Here is an 18,118-nt window from a genome sequence, read left to right on the forward strand (position 1 = left end):
TCTGTTCAGCCACAGGCAAACAGCCCAGCAGGAACGGGCACCTCTGAGTGTCCCCTGAAGAAAAACACGCTATTTCAGCCAGGTGACCATGAATGATATCTCACTCTCCTGAGGATAACACAGAGAGATAAAGAACGGATGTTGTTGGAACGCCAGCAAACATACACTGCAATGCTTTGTTGTACAATGATTCCCGAGTACGTGTTACTGGCCTGGAGTGGTAAAGTGTCCTACCATGGAGGATGCAATAAGGCTGCCCTCCCCAGAAACCTTTTGCAAAGGCTTTGGGAGTACATCCAGGAGAGCCGCGAATGCCAGGGCAAATTAATCCTTTCACATGCTTGATTTTAAACCATGTATAGTATTTTAAAAGGTACACTCACCGGAGGTCCCTTCTCCGTCTGCCGGGTCCAGGAAGCAGCCTTGGGTGGGTTCAGGGGGTACTGGCTCCAGGTCCAGGGTGAGAAACAGTTCCTGGCTGTCAGGAAAACTGGTTTCTCCGCTTGCTTGCTGTGAGCTATCTACAACCTCATCATCAACATCATCTTCTTCGTCCCCAAAACCTGCTTCCGTGTTGCCTCCATCTCCATTGAAGGAGTCAAACAACACAGCTGGGGTAGTGGTGGCTGAACCCTCTAAAATGGCATGCAGCTCATCATAGAAGCAGCATGTTTGGGGCTCTGACGCGGAGCGGCCATTCGCCTCTCTGGTTTTCTGGTATGCTTGCCTCAGCTCCTTAAGTTTCACGCGGCACTGCTTCGGATCCCTGTTATGGCCTCTGTCCTTCATGCCCTGGGAGATTTTGACAAAGGTTTTGGCATTTCGAAAACTGGAATGGAGTTCTGATAGCACGGATTCCTCTCCCCATACAGCGATCAGATCCCGTACCTCCCGCTCAGTCCATGCTGGAGCTCTTTTGCGATTCTGGGACTCCATCATGGTCACCTCTGCTGATGAGCTCTGCATGGTCACCTGTGCTGATGAGTTTTGCATGGTCACCTGCAGCTTGCCACGTTGGCCAAACAGGAAATGAGATTCAAAAGTTCACGGTTCTTTTCCTGTCTACCTGGCCAGTGCATCTGAGTTGAGAGTGCTGTCCAGAGCGGTCACAATGGAGCACTCTGGGATAGCTCCCGGAGGCCAATACCATTGAATTGTGTCCACAGTACCCCAAATTCGAGCCGGCAAGGCCGATTTAAGAGCTAATCCACTTGTCAGGGGTGGAGTAAGGAAATCGATTTTAAGAGCCCTTTAAGTCGAAAAAAAGGGCTTCATCGTGTGGACGGGTGCAGGTTTACATCGATTTAATGCTGCTAAATTCAACCTAAAGTCCTAGTGTAGACCACAGCTTAATCCTTATTCATAGATTCCAAGGCCAGAAGAGACCACCGTGATCACCTAGCCTGATCTTCTGTATAGCACAGGCCACCAAATTTCCCCAAAATAATTCTTATGACTTTTAGAAAAATATCCAAACTTGGTTTAAAAATTATCAGTGATAGAGAATCCACCACAACCCTTGGTAAATTGATACAATGGTTAATTACTTTCACCGTTAAAATGTACACCTTATTTGCAGTCTGAACTTGCCTGCCTTCAACTTTTAGCCATTGGATCATGTTCTACCTTTCTCTTGGAGACTGAAGAGTCCATTATTTAATGTTTGTTCCCCATGAAGTCCCCCTTAACGTTGTCTTTGTTAAGCTAAATAGATTGGACTCCTTGAGTCTATCATTTTATGGCATGTTTTCTAATCCTTTAATCATTTTTGTGGCTTTTCTCTGAACTCTCTCCAATTTATCAACATCCTTCTTGAATTGTGGGCACCAGACCTGGACAGAGTATTCCAGAAGCAGTTGCATTAGTGTGAAATACAGAGGTAAATCAACCTCTGTACTTGACATTCCTCTGTTTATGCATCCTAGGATCACATTAGCTCTTTTGGCCACAGCATCACATTGGGAGCTCATTTTCAGCTTCCCTCCTCCTTCTCCCACCCTCCCCCTCCCGGCAAACTTTTTCAGAGTCACTGCTTCCCAGGATAGAGTCCCCTATCCTGTAAGTATGGCCTACATTCTTTGTTCCTAGATATATATATTTAAATTTAACTATATTAAAATATATTGTTTGTTTGTGCCCAATTTACCAAGTGATCCAAATCACTCTGAATCACTGACCTTTCCTCTTCATTATTTACCACTCCCTGAATTTTTGTGTTATCTGAAAACTTTATCAGTGATGCTTTCATGTTTTCTTCCAAGCCATTGATTAAAATGTTAAATAGCAGTTGTGCCAAGAACCGATCCCTGTGGGACCCCACTGGAAGCAGACCTGCTCAATGATCATTCCTTGTTTAAAGTTACATTTTGAGACACATCAATTAGCCAGTTTTTAATTCATTTAGTGTGTGCCATGCTAATTTCATTTCATTCTAGTTTTTTAATCAAAATGTCATTCTGTACCAGGTGTAATGACTTACAGAAGTCTAAGTATATTACGTGAACAATATTACCTTTATCAATCAAACTTGTAATCTCATTTAAAAAAAAAAGATATCAAGTTAGTTTGACAGAATCTATTTCCCATAACTCCATGACATTCATTACATTAACCTCCTTTAGTTCTTATTAATGAAGTTCGATATCAGCTGCTCCATTATCTTGTCCAAGATTGACATCAGACTGATCAGCCTATAATAACAAAGGTAATCCCATTTACCCTTTTTAAAAATTGGCACAACCTTAGCTTTATTCAAATCTTCTGGAACTTTCCCAGTGCTCCAAGATTTATTGAATATCAACATTAGTGTCCAATGAGCAACTCAGCCAGCTCTTTTAAAACTCTTGGATGAAAGTTATCAGGACCTACTGATTTAAAAATATCTAACATTGTTAGTTTCTGTTTAACACCCTCCAGAAATACTAGTGGCTTGGAAATAGTGTTGACATCACCATATAATGAGACTATATCATCTGTTTTTTACCTAAATACAGAAGTATTTACTGAATACCTCTGTTTACGTAACCTCTCTTTGCTGCAGTTTCTGGTCTGGAAAATGGAGATCATAGAAGAGTGCTAAAGATGAAAGTTTCTAAAGTGCTTTGATTTCCTCATACAAAAAGTGCTGCAAATGCAAAGCATCATGACTGGGAGGAGGGACAAGTAAGAGCATTGTATGGCGGGAAAGTAAAATTGGCCATCACCTATCTGAAACCTACTATAATAGGATCAGAAGCAAGAGTAAACTGATCTTTTAGAAACATTGCACTCTCCCCCATGTACCCAATAGGCTGTTAGAGTGATGTGTTATTCACTGGGTAGGAGGAAAGGGAAATAAAGCAACAGGCCTATCCACCAAAGTTCTAACACCATGTGTATCTGTCCTGGAACGAAGAGGGGGAAGAAATAAAGTGTCTGATTTAAAGTCCAAAGAAATCAGTGGGAGTCTTTCCACCTGATTTCAATAGGTTTTGTATCTGGCCCATATTGATAAAGCCTGGAAAGCATTTCAGTATTAAATGTATGCAAATATTTGTATTTCTCCTGATCACACTTCTTTAAGGAATGATAAATTAAATTCATACTTGTAAGGAAAAAAGCCCTGGGTGAAATACTGTAGTCCCATCTCATTTATCATATATATAAAAGGAAGTTGTTCTTCACTCAATGCACAGTTAACCTGTGGAACTCCTTGCCTGGGGAGTTTGTGAAGGCTAGGACTATAACAGAGTTTAAAAGAGAACTGGATAAATTCATGAAGGTTAAGCCATTAGCCATTAGCTAAGGAATGGTGTCCCTAGCCTCTGTTTGTCAGAGGGTGGAGATGGATGGCAGGAGAGATGTCACTTGATCATTACCTGTTAGGTTCACTCCCTCTGGGGCACCTGGCATTGGCCACTGTCAGTAGACAGGATACTGGGCTGGATGGACCTTTGGTCTGACCAGTATGGCCATTCTTATGTTCTTATCACTTAAGCAAAACTCAGGGATTTCAGATTTCATAATGGCAAGAAAGCAGTTTGAGCAGCTACCACTTTCATTTGAAATTTCTGGATCACATGTTTATCATGTGGGAAATTAAAAATATAACAGAACAGATTCTACACATAGTTAATATTTTTTTATTCCAATCACACTCCAATGTGATAGGTGCTGTCTAAACACACTGGAAGATGTAATCTCACCCTCTCATTTCTCTGTACTTCATTATTACAATACAATTAAATTAAATATTTTAAATGGTTATAATTTAAATGTATGGGATCAAAGACACCTGCCAGTGACTTATGGTCTGACTTTAGAGCCATCTGCCAGTGGTTATTGTCTGACTGCAGACTCACTAGATGTCTTTGTGCCTCAGTCAATCCAACTGTAATATAGGGTAAAACAGAACTTCACTGAAAATTAGTGAGATTTCATACATGAATAAATGCCCCAAATGGGGGGAAAAAAAACATCAGGCACTCAGATTTAATGGTGGTGAACATTGTACAGTATAAAAGCACAAATACATATTTCAGAAGTTGAATTAGAAACTACAAAAGGAAGGAGTGTTATGTAATGGTTACAGTAGAGATGTGGGAGTCTGGACACCTGGGTTATATTACTAGATCTGCCAAAGAATTATTTATGTCCTTAATTACATCAGGCAGCCTATCCATGCCTCAGTTCACCCATGTTTGATAAGAATTGCAACCATCTACGTCAAAGGTGTTGTGAGGCTTCACTGGTTAATATTTTAGACTCTGCATTTTTTGAAGAAGAGTAATGTCCATATTTATGTCTGTGCTGATAACGCACTGCCTAATGGGGCCCTGACCTTGAGTGAGACCTATGGTTGCTGGAGTAAGAACAAACAAATGGTAGTTAATAGTAATCCATATTTAATATTGAACGTTTTGTCTGTAGAGTGCTTTAAGGTTCTCAGATGATTCTCATAACGTAGGTTATGGTTATTACATTTTTATACCCAAGGAACCTGGGAATGAAAAACCTTTCATTGTAAGAGTAGTCACATCCACTTCAAGTCCAACCTTATACAATCTGAATGAGAGTAGCCCGGTCAGTCTTGTAGGTGAAATGGAATGAGGGTGATGAGAGCAGCCCAGTCACTCTTGCTATGAAGGCGATGAAAAGGAAGTAATTTTCAGGCATCATCTTGCCAGGCTTCAACACACAAACATAAGCTTACTCCATGGATGTGGATGTAAAAAATTCTTTCCGAGACAGAGATATTAGAGCTATGATGTTCTACCCTGTCAAACTACAAGCTTGATTGAAGACTGATGTCCAAGCATCTGAGTTGCCTAAGGAAGTACAGTGCAGGTGTGGGGAACTAGATGTAGGCATAACAGGGGAGGTAGATTTTTGAGCTGTGTTCAAAAAAGGTCAGGAATCAGTGTGGCAGAGGGATGCAACTAGCTTTTTCTGACAACTGCTTTGTCATCAGTAACGAACAGACCTCCAGCAGAAAAGAGGAGGGGACAAGAGCAGAGGGAGAGAGAGGTAAGACTGTAACTATGCAGAATAATAGTATGCACTGATCTTTGGATGAAATAACTCTAAATAGCACACAAAGCTGAGAACAGATGCTTGTACCCATTTAACAGATGAAGGACACTAAAACCCAAAGAGGTTAGGAGTCGAATTTTTAGAAGTACTCAGAGCTCATATCAGGGCTATCTTTTCAAAAGAGTTCAACTTCCAAGTAGGCATGAAAGTTAGTGGTTGGAGTTTTAAAGAGCTCAGCATTTTGGGTACTGAATATCTGCTCACAAGTGTCACTCAAGGAGCTGTGAGGAGTTGAGCACTTTGGGAAATCTTTACCAGATTTAGGTACAGAAATGAGACATGAGCTATTTGGGGGGAAAAACTAGGCCCCAATTGTTTATGCTGAACACTTGAAAATAGGACACTGAATTCTTTTGAAAATTTTACCCTAAGTAACTTACCCAAGGTCGGAATCAAAGTCCAGGCTAAACCTCCAGTTGCCTGACTCATAGTCTCATGCTCTGCCCATTTGATCATACGGTGCAGAGCTTTTAAGATAGCGTAGTGGAAATACATTGTTGAAGAGTTACTAGAGATATAGACTAGGGCATATTTGAATTCATGGATGAGAACATGTGCAGTGCTGTTCTGAACAGACTGGAGCTTGGATATGAGCAATTTAGGGAGGTCATAGAGGAAGGAGGGAGCTGTAGTAATAAAGTTCTGAAAACAACAAATACAAACCACAGTGTTTAGAAAGAGCCACGGATGTTTAACTTTGAAAAACAGCTCCCAAGCATGAGCAGAATTGGTATGTCCAAGTATCAAATTCCAAGTATTTAAAACAACTTAAGGCAAGGAAGGTCTGGAGAAAACACTTCACAAAAAAACGTCAATTTATGCCACTGTTAAAAATAGAAATGAAATACAAACCAGCCATTAAAGTTGTGAGCTAAAGACACAGAAGTAATATTGAGTTAAGACTGTTTAGACTTCAGAGTACCTTTACACTAATCATGTTGTGATTAGGCATTGCAGCACATACACAGTGGTCTATTAAGGAGCTAGAGAGAGAATTTCCTTTATTAATATTCACTAATAGTACCATATGTGCAGAGTTGCGTCCACTAGGTTGGCATTTGTGTGGGTGGAAGCTGATCGCATGAAGCACTCCAACATGCCAGTTGATTCACTTGGAGAACTCAAAGCATGCTACAAACATTAATTAAGTCTGATAACATAGCTATGAGGTAGGAATTTGAAAGGAAGTTAGAACAGACAGAAAAGAAGTGACGTCACAGTGAGTCTATGGCAGAGGTGGGAATACATCCCAAATGTCCCGTTTCAAAAACACTTCCTCTTAATAGTGGCATCTCTCTTGGTAGACCATGACACTTATATATGCAGTGTATTTCCCTAATAGTGGTGCCTATGATATTACACGGCTCATAGTAAATCAGGAGTACAAAAATAGCATATTTCGTTTATAATATGCACATATGCAAATAATGTGCTGTACATTAAAAATCCATGCACCAATTTTGGGGGGTGGAGGGGTTGAATGATGCAGTTCTACTGCTCCTGGAGGCAATTTCTTTACCTTCCCATCTGCCACCCAAAATGCTAAGCTCTAGAAACACCACTATATACATGGCTAAGTCTAATTCTTATTGCACCATTTGTACTACAGTAATAGTGCAATCTATTTCTAAAGTGCCATTCAAGGGTAAGTAACATTGCCCTGGGTTAATGACTTAGATTGCTTTCTTCAGCATCTCAAATTCCCCTCGCTACCAGCTGACAAGAAAGATAGAGTAAATAGAGATCAGCCTTTAATGTCTTTACAGGGAATTCAAAATGGCATTCTGAATCCTTAAAACATTGGTCTTCACTGTGCTGGGATTTTTCTGTTCCTCTTCTGCCCATGTTTAATCTTTTCAGAGAGGGTTGTATCATCTAAAGGAGAAGCATTTTATATCTGTTTTAAAGTATCTGACAATCTGTTTTGAGTAATTGCTTACTACATTACCATGATTATTATGAAAACTCCAGAGTTAAACAGTGTCTCGTGTTCCAGAAATTTGACTATGTTATGGTTTTTAAAACCACCACCACATCACTATATGTGGGAATGGGGAAAAGTAACAACTGACAGAGGCTAACACTTTCCCTAACCTTCTACTTTCTACATGCTTCACAAAGGCAGAGAGAAGGACTCCTTTCACATCCGTCCTTCCTCCTCCTTTTCTCTGACATGCCTGTATATGGGCTGGCAGAATTTCACCCTGAGAGCCTGTGTACAGATCTAATATTTCAAATGCTTATACCATCTTTATTTTTTTTCTTTTCCTTGTTAACTTACAGAAATTTGTTCAGTATTTTTAACTTACAAATCAACTGTTTTAGAGTTATCCATGCTCAAAATAAAGGCTAATCTTTTCACAACAGTAAAGTTTCCCCCGGCCATTCTTGCTTATTTCTGGGCTGAGACCAAGTATGAAAATTTTCATCTGAAAAGCAGAATTTCAAAAATGTCTGAGCATGTAAGAATAGGGAACTATTGCAGAAGCAGGCTTGAAGATTAACCATAGTATTAATTACTGGCAAACCACATAATTATTTCAACCTACATGGTCATATCACCTAAGTCCTGAGGGTCCTGAATTTGCTAGCTGTCCATGTGCAGTTTTGGTTGAATATATGTTTGAACTAGGTCTAAGACTATTGTAGGGAGTGAGGTTTTACCTTGCGAGCAGTTTTGATATTATTGCTGACCAATGCAGGTTGCACTTGATGTGTTGGTTGTTTTTTTTTCCAAATGAGTGCAATGCACGCAGAGGCCACAGCAAAGGGTACGAAAGAAATGTAATATTTATTCATTCAAGGAACATGCTGTCTGAACCTGCTATAGCATTTCTGTTTCCATTTCTATAATGGAAAAAATTCTTCAGTGTCCTAGGAATCCTGCCTTAATCTACCTCTGACTATACTTTCAGATGAATCTGCCTCAGAGCCAGTCAAAGCTACACTTGACTGGCTGAAGGAGGTGATTATTCCCCTGCTCTTCTGTCTGAGAGATCTAATGGTCCTTTGTATCTCCCTCCTTCCAAAGAGTGCAGGGATGTCTGATTTTGCATTAACTGATCTTGGCAAAAGCTCTAAGGCCAAATCATGCTCACCTTACACTTGCATAAGTAGAGCAAGATTTGGTTTCCAGAAGATTCTCTTCTGAGTGTTTGGATGAATCTCTTGCTCACGTGTTGACTCCGATATACCTGCTGTGCAGCAAAATAGAAGAAAAGGATCTATTTCCTTTCTACTTTTCCCCAAAGGGCTCCAATACTCAATACTCTGAAATACTTACAAAATCAATTGCACATCAAGATGGACTTGTGCACAGGGAAAAGTACATGTCGTTCCTATAAATTTTAAACACCCATCACCACTTCTGAGTTTTTCAGATTTCTCTGAAACAGGTCAAGTTATTCCTGCACTGAAGACAGATCTCTAACTGAGGCATATTAGTTGTCTAGTAGCCTTCTTTGACCCTTTCTTCCATTGTAACCTCTGGTTGCAGGGAGATGGGTTAACCTGAGAGAGAATGCATATGTCAGAAAAGAAAGTCCTGTCTCCTCATTGTCTGGCCATTTTGGAGCTGGAATCATATTTCACATATGAAGAGTGTCCAATTACCCAATCATGATTTAAGACGATGAACTGCAGTTCCATGTAGATTGAATGTAATCTTGCTGATGCCGCGGAGATAGAAGATTTTACATAATTTTTAGGTTTAAGAAATAGCATTTTAAATAAAACTATTAATAGGGGATTTCCACTGATGTACATCACTTTGGTTTTCAGACACACTGGAAGCAAATTAGGAACACTACTAACCAATGCAAAGAATAAAGACCCAACATTACAAAAGACCATTTATGTAATTCATTAAGAATGACCGGTAAGGCATTATACAGCCATCAAGATTAAGAACCATTCTGATTATCTGTTCACATCTGGCTGTTTCTTGTGCACCAAAACTCTTTAGAGTCCCATTCCTCAGAAAAGATGCAAAGCCTTCAGTGGGGAGGAAAATGTGGAAGCCTTTAGTTTTGGGTCTGCATCCACCCTAATACTTTAGCAGAAAGGTAAGCTAGGTTGTGGAAGCATTTTCAGACATTGGTGTGGATACCAACAAAGGAAGACTTCCCACTTATGCAGAACAAGGTTCAGCATATGCCAACTTTTGGAGTCAACAGTTAATTCAAGCCAAAAATACATATAACTCTCCCTGGTTATTAACTAAGTGCTATTGTTCCCTATGCCCATTTTTCAAAACTAAAATCTTAATGGAGGGGAGGTGTGGTTGTGATGGGTAGTAAACAAAAACAAGTAAACAATGGACCAGTGGACATTTATTTATTTGAAAGAGCAGTGTTCTCAATCAATATTTTTCCTTTAAGCTTTTACAAGCCCTCCCACTGCTTTGCAGAGCAAATCTAGAAAGCCCTATCCCACTCACCTCGCTGCCAGTCTTCCTGTAGTAGAGTTCATGGGTAAGTTTAGGATAAGAAAGCTGCTTGTACACGGTGTAGCAAGAGTGGGGAAATGCAGATACTATATAGCTAAGACCCTTCATTTTCAGTTTTTACTAAAAAATTCCTGGGATTTACAAAAGCTATTTCATTTTTATTGATTTTTCTCCTGAATTTTGGACTACTCAAGTACATGAAAATACTCATTAAGTTAAGAAAATCTAATACATTACATTAGACAGAAGTGTTGATGTTAATAATAAATTAGTTTAAGTGTAAATGCGAGGCCCTCTGTTGAAGTAGGGCAATGTATTGAAAGATTAACAGTACATACATATATGCACATGTGTAGGTACTGTTAATGTACTGTTCATGGAATAAACCACACCATTAAACTGCTTTTACTTTCAATCTTCTTACTGTTCTCTATTTATTGCTTTTTTCTGTCCTCCTGTCCTCCAATATAAACCCCAAAATTTATCCAGAAAACTGTGAACTATTTTTCACCCATTTTTAATTTTTTTTGTAATAAATGCTGATAAATTTGCATGAAATTTTAAACAAAAGGCCTTATGTATAATAGAAGCAAAGAAAGAATGATGTTCTGCAGCTGAGAAAAACAATATTTTCACCTGCTGAATTAAGGACAGGCTTTGCCAATACAAAATCACTAACAGCCCTGCAGCCATCAATCCCCAAGTATTTTATCAGCAGATTTTATTGCCAACATGAAGAAAAGTTTGTATCAAAAATAAGTCAGTTTAAATTTGTCATCCCATGTCATGAAAAGTGTGTGTTAAGTGGGCAATGAGAAGAATGAATTAAAATCTTATCCAACTAAAATAACAATGAATATAGCAAAAAAAGAAAAAGAATAATGAACTTCACACTAACTCAACCATTTCCAACAGTTTGAGGCTTCCATTCATGATTAGAAAATGAAGTGCCTCAATCCTATCCATGAAAGCAGATTGCAACCAGATTTGAACACCAAAGCTTTCACAGCTACAGATGAGAAGAATGCTGACCTTGGATAGAAATCAAACCCAAAAATCAGACAGCAGGCAGAAGAATTTGCCAGTGCAATTCACAATTGCAAGTGAACCAGGATATTTAACAATGTGCAAAGTAATACCAGACATTAAGTACAAAAAACAAAAATACTCAATACTTATGGAAACTTCCTCATTAATAATAGTACAGAGCAAAACATCTATGAGTATATTTCAGAACAAAAGCACTGCTTTCCACCACTGTTAACTGAATATTTTAACCAATCTACATATAACAACAATTGTTGCAGTTTCAACTCCATTCAAAAATTATTAGAGAAACAATTAAAGAAACACTATTTTGGTATTTTTAAGACTTCAGTGATAGTTCCACTAAAATATACTATTTTTAAACCACTTACATAAAACAGTGTTCTCACCTCCAGTCAAAAATGTATTTGAGCTTATCTACATTTCAATAGTTCCAGCTAATGTCCTCAGATAGTCCAGAGATTTAGCAGAGATGGCTGACCTTCGGCAAAAAAAAAATAAAATTCTCATTGCAACTGACTTTTACAACATCAACTATTATAGCTTTTTACAACACTGCAATATAATAAAATAATAAGCTATGAAATAAATAAATATTATTGGCCAATTAATTATTTGTAGCAGTGAAACTGGGACTGCCCTAAAGCTTCTGGCTACTGAGACATTGATCTTTAAAGTCACCAATAAACAGTCGCTTGGAGATTGCCTGCTGTGTGACATACACTGAACCTGTGAGGTAGTTCAGAGGTCCAGCCTCCCAAAAACTGGGAGCTACTGACCGCACCTCACCTTTAGGTGTGGGGAATTTGGCTGGCAGAATGAAGGGAACAGTGCTCTATGGCTGGGGAGAGGAAGGAAATGTGAAGAGAGGGAGAGGTCAAACTGCTGCAAAAGGGGACAAGGGGTGACATTGACCCATCCCCTGGAATCTGGATGTGTGGAAGGAGCAGCCCATGCAGTGAAGCCCCCTTTCATGTGGAGCAGGCTGAGGCAGCACTCACCCTCCCTCCCCTTTAGGAGGTGAAATACCAGATTTGTTCAAGACCTGCTATGGGCATTGTGCTAGATGCCCCTTTTTAAGGGGGCTGGGAAGGAATTTTTCCCTTATGACCAGATTGGTCAAGGTGGAGTTGGGTTTTCTTTGTCTTCACCACAGTGGGTTCAGGGAGGGCTTTGTTGACATTGGGCATGGAGGGAGGTAGGCAGGCTATATGTCAGAATTATATAAGTGGAGTGGAGAGCTGTGTAGGCACTCCATAGGGAAAGTATAGGGGGGGAGGGTTGGAGCTCCTATGATTGATAAAGCAGGGAGCCAATCCCCTTTTCTTATAGCCCACCATAACCCTTCTATGGGGGGCAGGGAGGTGGATGGTAAGGTCCCAGCAATGGGTTGGCTGAGGGATCTGGATGGAAAAGGGGGGAACTGGTGGAAGCCCCCCAGGAAGTTATTACCTACACTGTACACTTGTATCTGTCGGGTACTCCAAGATATTTAATAATAAAGTTGTGGCTTGATTACACATGGTTTTAATGTCTTCTGTCCTTCTTTTGGTATAGCTGGACAATCAACTACTTGACAGAGCTCCCAAAAACAGAAGCAAGATTCACTGCTGGGACCATGAGCTTCTGAAAATTCTAACCCTTTGGGTGAAGGAATGGTTTTTACTCTGGGAATCCAACTACAGCAGCATTAAGATTTTCACACTCTAAATGAAGCCATCACTTATTTATTTTTGCTATTCCCAAGACCTGCTTTGGATACAAACATTTCTGTTCACAGTAACAGAATGCAATTGGTACAAATTATTATTATTGCATTCTCCTCTACACAAAATGACTCAACTCCCCTTCCTTCATCATTGGACAACTACACTAAGAACAAACCTCACAATTTTATTCTCTAGTGTGTGGGAAGAAGACTGAAGTGGCATTTGGCAACATCCCATCCCACTTCCCTGTTCTACCTATTTTGTAAGTTTCAACTCCATGGAGTTACCGTGCCATCCAGCCTCATCCAAGCTAGCTGTGAGGAGCTCAGTAGCTACTGGTACTACCTCAAATTTTGTTTAAACTGATGTTCCACACAGCAATGCTCACAGACCCTGACAAGCATACTATGCTGGCACCATACATTCTACACCAGTCACTTTGGGCAGCTAAGGTAGAGTTTAGAAGGGAGCTCTGGGTGCATACTCAGTTCTAAGAAGCAGAGTCTGGAGGGCCAGACTGCTGCTCACCTGGCAGGGCAGTTCCTGCTACAAGTGAGTGTAAGGACACTTCCTTCCACTTAGGAAAGCTTGAGGTTCACATCCTAATGGTTCTTCAGCACGACAGCCCAACAGTCTGAGACTCCCCTGCTCTGCAGTTAAATGTGCTGGTGAGATAGATGTATCTTGCTGTACCAGGCAAGTTCACCAGGAAGCTGGCTACTGGCCAGAAGCCAAGGTTGTGCAGCCAGAACTAAAAAATAAACCACCATATTAAAAACTACTTGATTCTGGCCTTCAAATAAAGATTGACATAGTGAGATGTTCTGAGTTGTACTGTTAGCTGGTAACTTGACTTTCAGGTGTTACTGGAGCAAGATACATACACACAAGAATTGCAAAGTTTATGCACACACACAAAGGAGACTTATTAATTACTGATAAGCTCATACATAGTTACTATTCTTCAGAGGATTCCAAGGCAGCAATGAAACATCTTAGTTCTCTCGTGTTGCAGAAAAGAACACGCCAGAAGACATTTGATGGCAGATGAAGAGATTTTTGCTGGCAGGTGAAGAGATTAAGGATAGGTCTACACTTACAACACTGCAATTGTGCAGCTGGACCAGTGCTTCAATAAAAACACTATTACACCAATGGAAGAGCTTCTCCCACCAGCATAGTTAATCCACCTCTGCAAGATGTGGTAGCTATGTCAACAGCAGAAGCCCTCCCATAGAAACAGCACTGTCTACACTGGGGGTTAGGTCATTGTAACTGTGTAGCTCAGGGGTGTGGGTTTTTCACACTCCTGAGCTACATAGTTATACTGATGTAAGTTTATAGTGTAGACCTAGCCTAAGCTTTAACACACAGACCAGGTCTAGCCACATTTTATACCAATGTAAGTATTTCAGTTAGGGATGTGATTTTTTTTTAGCAAAATAGTTAAAATCAGCAGAGCCCCTAATATGGACAGAATTATATCAGTTATGTACGGCCTTATACCAGCATAGTTTATTACTCTCCCCATATGGTAATAAGCTATACCGGTATAAGCACTTTTAGTGCATCTATTCAAGTAGCTGTATTACTAACTATATACTGGTGTATAGAACTATGGTATATTTATATATAACTAACTACACTGGTATTGTTAAAGCAGTAAAACTTCAGAGTGTAGACAAGCTGTGAACTATAAAACCCAAAGGTGTCCTTGTACGGATGGGGGCAATCCCACTAATTCTAATAGGATCCAAGTATATATATTTGCAAGCAAATTTCAGCCCTACCTAAGCATTAAACAAAATAGCAGTGGTTGCTGTCTGCAAATACCAGCTCTTGATGCAAATGCTGTGTGGTGAGATTTCAGAGTAGATTTGCACAGCTATCTTTCTTGCTAAAGAAATGACAGCTGCATACTCACAATACCTCCTAGCCCATCCAAAGGGTGATACACAGCATTGATATGGCAGAATGTAAAGTTGTGGAGTTCAAAAATTTTGGTTGTAATGCCACCTTTTACGGTATTGCATCTAAGACAAGTCAATAGACAAAACTCCCATTCATTTATTGGGGCCAGGATTTCACCCCAAAGCAAAAACAAATTTCCTGATTCTGTATTACTTGTCTGGAAATCTGTCAGGATAACAAGCTCATAACAAGTCCTAGCCAGTCACACCTCAAGAACTGCCTTTCCTATAATACTCTGGAACTTCCATTTCTGGAAAGTGCAAAAATAAAGACACTTTGCTAGAAAAATTAAGATTTTCAAAAAGATTTGGCATTAGACTGACTCTAAAATAAAAGGGGTGAAGGTTTCTGGGGACTCTTATTTTTCCAGAACTAGTTCATTCATTTTACTTCTCTCCTCAAACGCCCTAATCCCTCCAGTCACGACTGTCTTGTTCTTCCAGTGGCTTCCAAATCTATGCGGGGGTGTGGGGGTTCTGCAACATCTGATCAGCAATCTACTTGGGACAGAGTTGACTATAACTGAAAAGCCAGTAGGGACTACCTGCAGCTACCAACCTCTTTGCATTCACCATTAACTTTATTATGGAAGTAAAGAGCCATGGTAATTGCTGTGAGATAGTCATTTCTATCCCAGCGGGATGGATACTTTTCAATCACGTCCTGGATTAAGGAGCTTCCATAAAAAGTGGTAAATGCCATAGACCAAGATCCTCCTTAAGAGTGTGAAAGCTCTTCACAGTAAAAGCAATTGGGGTATGCAATAAATGGACTTCCAGGGGTGATGATCAAGGCACCATCAATACAAAGGTTCAAGAACAGATCAGGCAAGACATTTGTGGGAATTATACAGTGAATAGTTCTGAAAAACTGAGAGGATATAGAATAATCAGACTGGGTAACTCAAGTGGCCTCATAGTACTATGAAGAATGAACATTAGCTTGTATGCTTTTTGGCTGCAGTGCTGTTGAAGTGTTGTATCATTTCTTACAGAAGAGCAAAACGGATAAACAGTGATCAAATGACTAGCATTGTGACAGACAAATCTCAGTTCATTTATGAAGTGCTTGCCCTACAAACTTTACTTAATCTCCAAGTGAATGGGGAATTTTGCAGGTAATAAACCTATAGAAAGTGCCAAAAATGAAGGTTAATGAAAATAGGTCAATTACAGCAGCTTTATATTAACACACAGAGATTATATTGCAAGATGGTGGGGACATGTCGATCAATGGTGAAGCTAATTCTTGGACTGCAATGCCAGGGTCCAGGGCAAGCTGCCAGATGCCAACAGAATGGGGGAGAAAGCAAATGAGCCATTGTCACCAAAGTATTGACTATGAATAGCTGTCCTTTCTAAGTCATGTAAAATGCCAGTCAATTAATAACCTCCTTCCCTCTCCTACTCCAACCCTGCAAGATTTCCTCCAGAAGAAAGTAAAATTTTTCAGTGATGTTGGACAGCCTGGGGCCAACGTGCTAAGCACCTTAGAAATATCATTTTGAATTTCTGAACCTCTGTAGCATGAAGCCTATTCAGCTTACCCAATTAGAGAAAACAAAATGTTTAAACTTTCTTAATCCACCAATAAATTTCCCAAACTGAAACAATGCCATTCTGATAAAATGATCTGGCACCATTCAATATGTAATTTCTCTTGACATACTGACAGCAAGTGAAAGTGGCAGTGACAAAGTAGAAATAAAGTAACATCGGTAGTAAACAACATCAGGAGTAAGCATGACAGGTTTCTCATTATTTGGACTACTTTGGGAAGCAGCTAGAGTGTTTTTATTAACTATTTTTCAGATTCCATGTCTCTACTATTACCAAGGGATTTGTGTGCTAGAGACCCTAAAAGAAAGATTCTCTCAGTTCTGAGACTTTGCTTTACAATCCAACAAGCCGAACAGCCTGCATATGGAGCAAAATTCAGAACTGCTGAAAGCAGGTTCAACTCCATAGGGAATTTCACCAATGAAGTGAATTGTATTTGAGTTATATTCCTCTTCTCTTCAAGGATTTTTTTTGTGGGGACCTCAAAGATATTCACGACTTTTACAGCAGCCACTTCCAAAAGAATGGACACACACCCAGATAATCCTACCCTTAGATGCATTGCTCCCACCAGCTTGAAAAGAGCCTTGACATTTAGCCACATGACTCCTATTAACAATAATGGGTTTATGAGGGTTGACAGAAAAAAAAGATGACTGCAGAGAGACATCAATGGGTACAATATCACTTTGACAGCCCCAGGCCAACACGTATTTACTTTTAATTATTTTTTCCATTATGCCTAAAAACGACTTTGAACACTAAAAAAATGCACTTGTATTGCATAAATGGAAGTACAGAAAGATTTCCTAGCATTCACTGTGTGAAACAGGACCCCACACAGGAATAGATTGTGCTACTAATTTTTTTTAAAGCTGCATTCCCCATAGAAATGGATTACAAGAACTGGATATCCGTTCATACTAGAGCCCCCATTAATCAGTCACCTAGACCTAGCATCTTACATTATAAAATACATTAACCTGCTTAGCCAGATAATTTTATTGTATGTGTTTTTTTTATTATGAGAGAAGAGCTCTCATTTTTACAGTATATACTAATAACTAAGCCAGCTGTATTTCTAAATCTGGAATGTCAGAAAAATAGACCTTTAACCAAGCCGTACAAATCTGGGGTCCTCTTTTTTAGAAATACAGCTTTCTATCTAAGACAGCTCTTGTGCTGCTTTAAAAAATTCAGTGGCACTATGTAGCCTTATGTGGATTATGTTTCACAGAGAGAAAACGCTAGGAAATCTTTCAGTACTTCCATTTATACAAGAAGTGCATTTTTAGCTACTCAAGGTAATTTTACATGTAATGGAAAACTAATTTTATTAAAAATAAACACTTTGCTGCTACCGAATCATTATGCAGAATCCAATCTTCTACATTTATAAAAAATAAGTTTCTAGTGTAACCCTTCAGGTTGCACAGAGAACCACCAAATGTGAATTGAGTGTAAACCAATATGGTTATGTCTGCCTGAATTTGCAGAGGGCCTGAAGCAAATAGGTCTGAAGTGTGAACTTTGAAATTCAATTTCAGCAACAATATTGTTAATGATTTCACTGCTAATCATCTTAACATCCAGTAAATGTGCTTATCCCACAGACCCAAACTGCCTGCCTCACCTTTCTGCGTGCCAAAAACCCCAACTGTCCCCTACCCTAGTTTCCACCGGACAACTTCTATGAACAGTCTTCCTTGTTCCATCTAATGTTCTGAAGCAAAATGAAAATTAAAAATTTAGGGGCAACATAAACTAGTGAATATAATTTTGGTTCAAACACCAAGGATACTATAGTGATTGCA

General features: G+C 39.5%; 1 protein-coding gene across 10 annotated transcripts in view; it reads right to left on the reverse strand.

The window, feature by feature from the left end:
* The window catches only part of RGS7 (regulator of G protein signaling 7), a 421,085-nt gene that overhangs the window by 325,217 nt on the left and 77,750 nt on the right, over nucleotides 1–18,118 (reverse strand). Inside the window, exon 2 of one of the 10 annotated variants that reach the window (XM_075126940.1) lies at nucleotides 11,455–11,546. The exons of the other annotated variants lie outside the window; for them this stretch is intronic. The gene's annotated coding sequence lies outside the window, so the exon portion shown is untranslated. The remainder of the gene's footprint in view (nucleotides 1–11,454; nucleotides 11,547–18,118) is intronic. 10 annotated transcript variants of the gene reach the window in all.

The sequence above is a fragment of the Caretta caretta genome, chromosome 3 (genome assembly GCF_965140235.1).
Source record: "Caretta caretta isolate rCarCar2 chromosome 3, rCarCar1.hap1, whole genome shotgun sequence".
Classification (NCBI taxonomy): Eukaryota; Metazoa; Chordata; order Testudines; family Cheloniidae; genus Caretta; species Caretta caretta.